Source organism: Branchiostoma belcheri, unplaced genomic scaffold (genome assembly GCF_001625305.1).
Source record: "Branchiostoma belcheri isolate BF01 breed outbred unplaced genomic scaffold, Haploidv18h27 scaffold56, whole genome shotgun sequence".
Taxonomy (NCBI): domain Eukaryota; kingdom Metazoa; phylum Chordata; class Leptocardii; order Amphioxiformes; family Branchiostomatidae; genus Branchiostoma; species Branchiostoma belcheri.
Window position 1 is genome coordinate 402,076 of NW_017804198.1, and position 8,639 is coordinate 410,714.

The 8,639-nt window shown below is 38.1% G+C and overlaps 1 long non-coding RNA gene across 2 annotated transcripts; it reads left to right on the forward strand.

The window, feature by feature from the left end:
- Positions 1–970: 970 nt before the first annotated feature.
- LOC109481586 lies at positions 971–5,625 on the forward strand. Of its 2 annotated transcripts, none has more exons than XR_002140909.1 (4): positions 971–1,074; positions 2,237–2,281; positions 2,885–2,987; positions 4,585–5,625. It is a non-coding gene; the product is annotated as an uncharacterized LOC109481586 (long non-coding RNA). The 2 variants fall into 2 exon arrangements; XR_002140908.1 differs by having other exon boundaries at positions 2,891–2,987.
- Positions 5,626–8,639: the final 3,014 nt, after the last annotated feature.

Genomic DNA, 8,639 nt, shown 5'->3' on the forward strand with positions numbered 1-8,639 from the left:
TGTACCTCAATTTGTAAGATACGAGTTTTATCCTTTTATACTAGGCTTCGGGAAGCGTCTGGAAAGAGAAGAAATTGGCCAAATAGACAGATAAGATACTCGGGAAGTTGGTCCGCTAAAGAGCACAGTTTTCCGTACTGTACTACTCTAGCGGACAAACTCCCTTGCATCTTATCAGTCTATTTGGCCAATTTTATAGTACTCTTACCAGAGACTTTTGAGGCCTGGTAGCTAAATTTGTGATGTACTTACAGCGTTGTAGTTAAGTGATGTAAGTAATGCTCTCAGCACTGGCAATGAAATTGTGAAGTAGACCTGAGCTTCAATATGGTTCTTGATCATAAGTACTGTATGCATTACAAATTTTAAATAAAAATCTATTAACTAGTATGTTATTATTACAGCTGGGTCAATGTAATGATTACAATCTATGAATAAATATCTGTCATGCAATCACATGTACAGTCCCTGCAGTTGTTTAACTGATAGCAAGTTGTTTTTTTCCTATGAAGTAGGTACATGTACGGTCGTGTTGTCTTTTGAAACGTTGGCTTTGCTTCTCTAAGAAAAAAAAATGAATTAAATCTCTTTATGAAGCATAGTCTGTATTGAAAAACATAATAATCAGGAGGCATTTATCAATGCTGTATTACACGTGTTGTATAGCCCAGAAATGGGAAAACTAATGGTTAAATGTTATGTTTTTACGGCTACTTTTGAAGTGCTTTTTTTCTGTAACAGTACGGTTATCAAAATCCAGAATCATACCAACACATGGTTGCAAATCAATCAAGCAAAACAGCCTTTGACTGTTTGTGGATTGCATCATAAGAATGAATAGAGGAACTGTTGGCGCCAACCGTGAAACGCAAGAAGAAATAGAAGTTGCGTTCAATTGAACCTGACATAAAAGACTGCTAACGGGTGGGGTTTGGTAAACAGTGTCCGTGTACATTTGATGCCTTGGCATTGAAAGGCTATCATGCACACGAAGACAAACATTGGGCTTGGCCAGGTACAGAGACCACGGCAGCCACTCACTACAAGACGTAGTTCTGACTATCTTTTTTTGAAGTAAGTACTGACGATTTCAAGTAGGTACTGGTAATTTTAATTCCGTAGAGTTATATATGTATATACATATACATATGGAACTTTCATTATCATACAGTACAGGCCAACATTATGAAAGACTCGTCATCGTCAGCCTTGACAACAAGCTAAATGGACGCCATTATGGAGTAAATTTTTCCCGTTGATATTCATTTCTTGCCCGAGACAGTCTCTGGCCGACAGTCTTGGTAACCATAGGTGATCATTTTTTTACCTCCAGTTTCAAAGGTGTCTTGTTGAACAGTCCCCTGATATTTATTTTTTCTTTTAATTTCTTTACCTCTCTTGGCAACAATGTTATCATGACTGTTATTGCCTAGTTTTCCTGAACATCGATTTGTTTGGAAGTCAATTTTTGGCCTACGTCTGCGTCTGCAATTTATATAATATAATATATTCTATTTGTCCACCTCGGTTTCTGTAGATTAGACGTTCCCGTCAACGTTCCTGTTATATATCCCTGTTTCATGTTTCCTATTATTTTTTTGGGTTCTTGTTGTTCTTGGTTATTGTTGACATGTACATTAAGCTTTTTTACTTAAGTGTGGCCAACTGCGCAAAAACTCTCCACTGGAAAGTTGGTGTTCCATGGATGGTTCTCACGGTATTTGCATTTGTATTGCATGCTCGCATCAATGGTACCGCCGGATCTGACTCATTTTTTTTCTATGTGTGTCAGTATGCGCAATTGCTAGTGCCGGTAGGAATACTACATTAATTAGACATTAATTAGCCCAGACACTCAGGAATAGTGAGAAGGGACGGTGTTGTCACTCAGGAACAGTGGGCGGTGATTCTGTGGGGAAAAGACAAGTAAAAGTTACTCGTAAAAAGGACCACCCTGATTTTAAATTATTGCATGATATCGATAGGTGAAGAAAGCTACTTAAAAAGAATCATGTAACGTCAGAAAAATCTGTAAACTACAGTCATATTCATAGTAAGGAAATCAACTGTTTAGTTGCCCATTACCCACACGCACATTATTTATCAAACTAACTCTTTCAAATTTCTTCATACTCAAACAGTGTCTTCTTTTTGCTCTAAATCACTTTGTTATATGTTTTTGCTCACAAACTGCTTGTCTCAAAATCTAACATGTTTCCCTATCTTAATTTTAAAGCGCACTGAAGATCGTCATCAGGAATGGAGGTTTCACCACGTTATGGTGAGTAGATGTTTTATTTTCAATTACAGATCAATCTACTACCCCCATCTAAACGTATCAATGAAATGTAGAAACGCAACCTTGGTCTATCATGCCTCAGTTAACACTTTATCAATTCCATTGCTTCATGTATGCACTATTAGAAGCCTAACTCATTATACTTTGCAATAATATGTTATTTGTTATGAATAGTAATAATAACTTTTGATGAGAAACACCAAGGCGGAATATGTGAGTGGTTTTCGAAAACAACTTGAGTGCCAAAACCGTATCTCATACATGTGTAAGTAATTCTCCATATCACGTCAATGAAGGATAGACATTCCGGTGGCATATATTACTGTAAATCATTTTATATTCGCGGTTATCGTGGTAACTTCCGTACCGCGAATTTATCATTACCGAGAACAAAAAATTCGCCGACTTTCTTTTTTCTTCTGCACCTGTCGTAACCGCGAATGTACAATGTATAGTTCCGCAAACATGTCCATTTTACTCAGACCGCGAAATTTTCCTATCGCGAGTATACAAAGTGATTTTAATACAGCGAGTAATGCAATATGAAGTGCACACTTAATGACTGTGCTTTATCTGTTGGCCTAGCTATAGCTGGTACAGTTTCAAGCTTGGTATATCCGCCGGAATCATCCTCCGTGGCCACATCACTGATGAGGGTAAACAGTGCTCCTCCTGGTGCCAAAGAACGGTAATAATTCATATTACATTTTATGGATTTAAAGCTTGTCTGAGAATGTAGTCTGATGATATTTACCTCCATGAAAAATGGAGTGACAGATAGCTTTTCCTGTCAGGAATAAGTGGTGTGGGTTTTGCCCCCTATCAGCTTGTTCTGGAACTACAGGGGAGTTTTTGGCGAAATCCTTAAGGCAGATAAGTCCAGAATGGATCGGAACAACATATTTTCATCATTTTTGGTATGTAGGTATAGAGAGATGTACATATTCTAAATGCAAATTATGCAAATGGATACTTAATTTGAGGAAATTACAGTGTTTAGCATAATGTCACTTTCATGCATGTAATGTATGTAATCTATGGTAGGTGGAACATCATCAGATACCAATTATGCAGATAATGACCTAATTTGCATAATTATGTGTACATTATATGATTCCTAATGGTGGATGATGTGATTTTATACCTTGTTACATTTGCAAGTAACTCAAAGGTTAACATCACTATGCATTTATTATGTTAATGTGGAAGTCATTTGCATAATTAATGAGGACATGTTAAAATAAAACATTACCAAAGGATAGAAATTTTACGCGCAAAATATTTTAATTTGAGTGTAGAAAACCATAAATCAAATAAACTATGGTAATTATTACCTTATATAGTCAATAATCAGAGAGAAAAATCCCGAAATAATCAACATTTACAAAAAAATCTACATATTTCATGGAGGTAATTTGGATGATAGGTAGCTCTTCTGCTGGGGAAAAAGTGATGTGAGCCCCCCCCCTACCGGCTTGATCTGGAACTGCGAGGATGTTTAATTATATTCGATTTTTGGTACGTAGGTAGCTTATGTGATGCTTGGCATAACTATGTGACAATTTTGCAAATATGGATGAATATTGCATAATTGATTAGGAAATCATATTCTAGTAAATCAGCTGCATTGCATGATAGGCCTATAGCAGGAGAAACCCAGGTAGATATTGAGTATGTAAATCAAGACTTAATTAAGGAGAAAATGTTATAAATTAACAATGGTAAGTGCCTGGAATTTCATACTTGGAGTATTTGAAAGTTAAGTGAAGGTGAACATTATTAAACACAACCTATTAAAATAAGGACCTCAGTTGCATATTCATAAGGAAATGCTAGATTGGCATTCTTTGTTATGATAAGACTGCGTATTGTTGCAGAATATGATCAACTGATATAATTTCCACAATGTATTTAAATTTTCATAACCAGGGGGAATAAATTAATCTACAATTTGTCAGTCATAATGATTAGGATCATTGGCGAAAGTACGAAGTCGTGGAACTTTAGTCTAGATTATAAAATTGTAGATGAATCTGGTTATATCTTCCAATAAGGTGTTTGTGTGAGGTAATCCGGAGTTGTAATGGCTGCTCTGTGTCTAATGTTTGTAATTTGCAAATTGTTTGTTATTACCATGGTACCTATGTATCAATCTGTGTATGTATGTATTTTCTTTCTTTGTTATAACAACCTAAAAGTGGAGGAATTGTGCTCACGTAAGATTGAGATATATGACCATGCGTCCTAGAACATCTGTCATAACAATGTTCCTTTTTATCCCCTAGCCATACAACAAAATCAGCTTCCACTCAAACAGAGCTACAGGAAGACGTGGTAAACTTGAGCCTAGAAGTAGAGAGGCTTAGTCATAAGATACGCAAGATGACGAAAGAGCTTGATGCACATTACAAAAAATTCAGTGATGTTTTCACCAAGCTGGGTTATCTGGACCCGTATAGTTACGACGATGTGGACAACAAAGTCAAAGAACATCTGCATGGCGTTTGGAGAAGCCTATATTATGATCTTGATGCCTGGCTTGGTGGACCAAGGCGATTTGAAAGGGAGAAAGTTGCCTGTTAGGCAATGATGCACAAATCTACAACAGTGAAGTGAACTTATTACAGTGAATGTAATGGTGACTATTACAGTGAATGTAATGGTGACTATCACAGTGAATGTAATGGTGGATATACTCGTGAACTGTATATATAACAGTGAAGTTAAGTTCCGCCGATGTGACACAACAATCCGTCAGCAATTCATTGATGTGTACAGTCTAAGTACTTTCTGTTGTTTGTTTGTTTGTTTGTAACTTTTTAACTTCAACTCTTTCCGGCAAACCTTACTTGATTCTATAATCACAAATCATGTAGTAAATTAGCGAAATCAAGTTCTTAACAGCAAGAATAATTTCATTCTCTATGAATCAATTATGTATGTGTGTTAGTTAATGAATTATATATGTGTGGGATGATACTTTCCTATTAGCCTGGGCCGCGTTGAGCTAGCCAACTAATCTGTAAACCTCCAAGGTCTTCTTGTAAAGTTCTTGCATGATATGTACAGAATTTTATACAGTTTATTATAAAATGTCTTTATAGAGTTTATAATGAAATGTTTTATTATATGCACATTCATGCCCGGGTTGCAAGAACAGAAGAATAATAGCAATAATCAAATCGTGAATGGCATGAGTTGTCAGTATATAAATATGTAAAGTTATTTAGAAGAGCTTCTCATTGACTTGGATAGTCAAAGAAGCCTGCAGTGTAAAGATTCAATACAGTAAACAAGACAGCAGACATTGTTTTAATGTCAGCTACGACAAATTTACAACAGCTACGCCAAACAGAATTTCAATAAAAATAAAATATGTTGAATCGATTGATTCGTCATTTTGTGACTGATGTTGCTTTTACGTGGCTTAAAGTTTCTTCTAAAACAATAGGCCGGAGGGCTATCTGACTCGCGGGAAGGCTGGGACCGAGGGCGATGCGGAATACACCGTGTTGTATTTTATTTATATCATACCCACCCAAGAAAACGCGCCTTTCAATGAAAGATGAGCCAAAAGTTGGTGCCACTAGACCCTCAGATGCAACAACATCAGTTCCAACGTCCGGATTCTGTATTCGAATTTTCGAAAGGGGCACACGCGGTTAGGGCGAAACGCGTTCGAATCGTATTATGGAAGCCATGGAAGCGTTCGATAACGGGTTCCGGACCGGGCCGTACCGTAAAGTACGGCCCGGTCTGGAACCCGCGTTATCGAACGTTATCGCGGCCCGGGTATGATATAAATGTATCTATAGGTCATAAGTTTGCATATCGTTGCGTGCACGCAGTTCTGAAACTTTTGTGGAACAATCCACGTTGCTCTTTGAGGTATTTCATGACCATTTCAGATATGGATTACTGTCATAGGATTACCAGTGTAGCTGAAGCAATATTGTTTATCACGGTAAGAGAATCATTACAAGAGAAGGAACTCATTGAACTTCTCGCGTATTGGTTTCGCAACTTGGTTTCGCAAACACAGACATTCAAACGCTGCACGGGAAATGGTGTTCAAAGACAGGACGACAACATTTTTGGCATTAATATTGCATGGTTTGTGAGTGCTTTTGTTACCACATCACTAGATCTATATACATATGTAACGTTGGACATCCCAGATAAAAATGTTCAATTCACGTTCTTACAATTCGCAATGTACGTGATAAATATCTCGTCATTTTCTAACTCGTAGCTTTGAAAGTTGATGCGTACATCCCATTGATGTTATTGTTCAAAACGAGATAACCTTGCGTTTCCCTTTTGGGTTCAGAGTACTGTACGGTATGTAGGCCGTTTTTGCAATGCATGGTTTGCACTTTCATGGTCTTTTATTTTCTGTGGTACAGTGTAATGATATGAGCACTCCAAAAGAAAACTCTGGACAAATACATACTACAGGTGACATCTGGAACAGTCTTCCAGACAACGTGGTGGGCCGGATCACTGACAACAACCTCCAGTCATTCAAAACAATAGTACACCGGCATCTTCTCTCCACCACCAGGACTTCTGCATGTAGCTAGAACTTTGCAACTTTGCTGTAAACCAATGATTAGCCAGGAGTGTTACAATCCAGGCTATTGTTTACACTAGCACATGATAGAAAAAAAAATGTAGCCATCCACAGCGATTGCAACCACGTGCCATAAATGCATCCATAGTCAAGATACATTTAAGTCAACCGTGTCTGCATCTTTTTTATAACCAAAAAAGAATGGAAAACATAATCCGGTTTATATAAGCTAATGTAAGGGACTCTCTGGTGATGTTTATTAAACTCCAGCATCACTGGTTGTACGTACGGTCACATACATGTGTGTCACATACACATGGGGACTTTACTGATCTTTATTTACACTGAGACTATATCCACACACACAGATGCACACACATTCACACACACACACACACACACACACACACACACACACACAATCATACACACACACACAGATGCACTCTCTCTCTCTCTCTCTCACACACACACGCACACACATACACACACAAACACACACACACACACACGCACACACACACGCACACTGAGACACACACACACAGACAAAGACAGACACACACAGACACACACACACGCACAGACACACACACACATGCACACACACACACACACACAGATGCACAAAATCACACATGCACACACACACAGATGCACAAAATCACACATGCACACAAAATTAGTTTCTAACATCAATACGCTGATATCCTGACGGACTGACGGTGCAGCTGCTGCTCCTCCTGGCGGTGTAGTGCTGCAGTGCACCAACTGCACGGTGGCGTTGAGAGGACAGGAAGGCGGTCTGGGATTAGTAGCCTATACCAGGCTTCGGGAAGCAGCTTAAGCAACATACTGTAACGTTACTGTTAAGCGGACCAACTACTAGCATTTTATCTATTTGGCAAATTTCTACTCTTTCCAGGCGCTTCCTGAAGCCTGGTAGAGGCTACATAGATGATTCGCATACAGGCGATCGCTTGGGATCCCCCCGGAATACTAGTAATGTTACACATTATGAAACTGAATCCACCACCATGACATGGCGCCATCTCTTGCACGCGGACGAAGAAAGACCAGACTGTACATAGAGAATAGTTTCACCAGTTTTCATGTTTTAGTTCGCTGTCGGATTGTTTAATCGAAGTAATGGAGCTGACTGGCAGAATAAAATAAGGATTTTGTGATAGAACGATCGTGAACTCAAAAATTTATGCTTTTTCCCTAAGGCCATGTTGATTTGATTATATGGATGACATCCTCCGGGAGCCCCAAAACTGATGCGAGCGTGCGAATAAAAAAAAGTTTTGCCAAAAAAAAAGTTCTTTTCATGATGAAATCTACGTGGTCATGAGGGTTGAGCAAATGGCACAGAATATGGTTTGGCGAATAATCTAGTGTTCAAATTCATTTCTTTACAATTTCGTCTTTTTTCGTTTGATTTTGGCATTCTACGACATTGGTATAGTTTTTATTAATTCTTTTTGTAACTTATGGTATATTTTTGCTCATTTTGCAACTGTTTTGTACGATTTACAGTATGGTTGAAAACTTTTTTTTTTTTTGGAAACGGCCGAAAATGTCATCGCGCGCGGATGTCATCCATATAATCAAATCAACATGGCCTAAATCTGAAGCATAACAGCCTTTTAGTACCTTTTATATGGCCCATTTAAGTACAAAATATTAATAGATACGAAAAGCAATCAAATGTTGCTGGCCTTCCTGAATCTACCATTAATCCTTTTTAGCCCTCCTAGATTAATG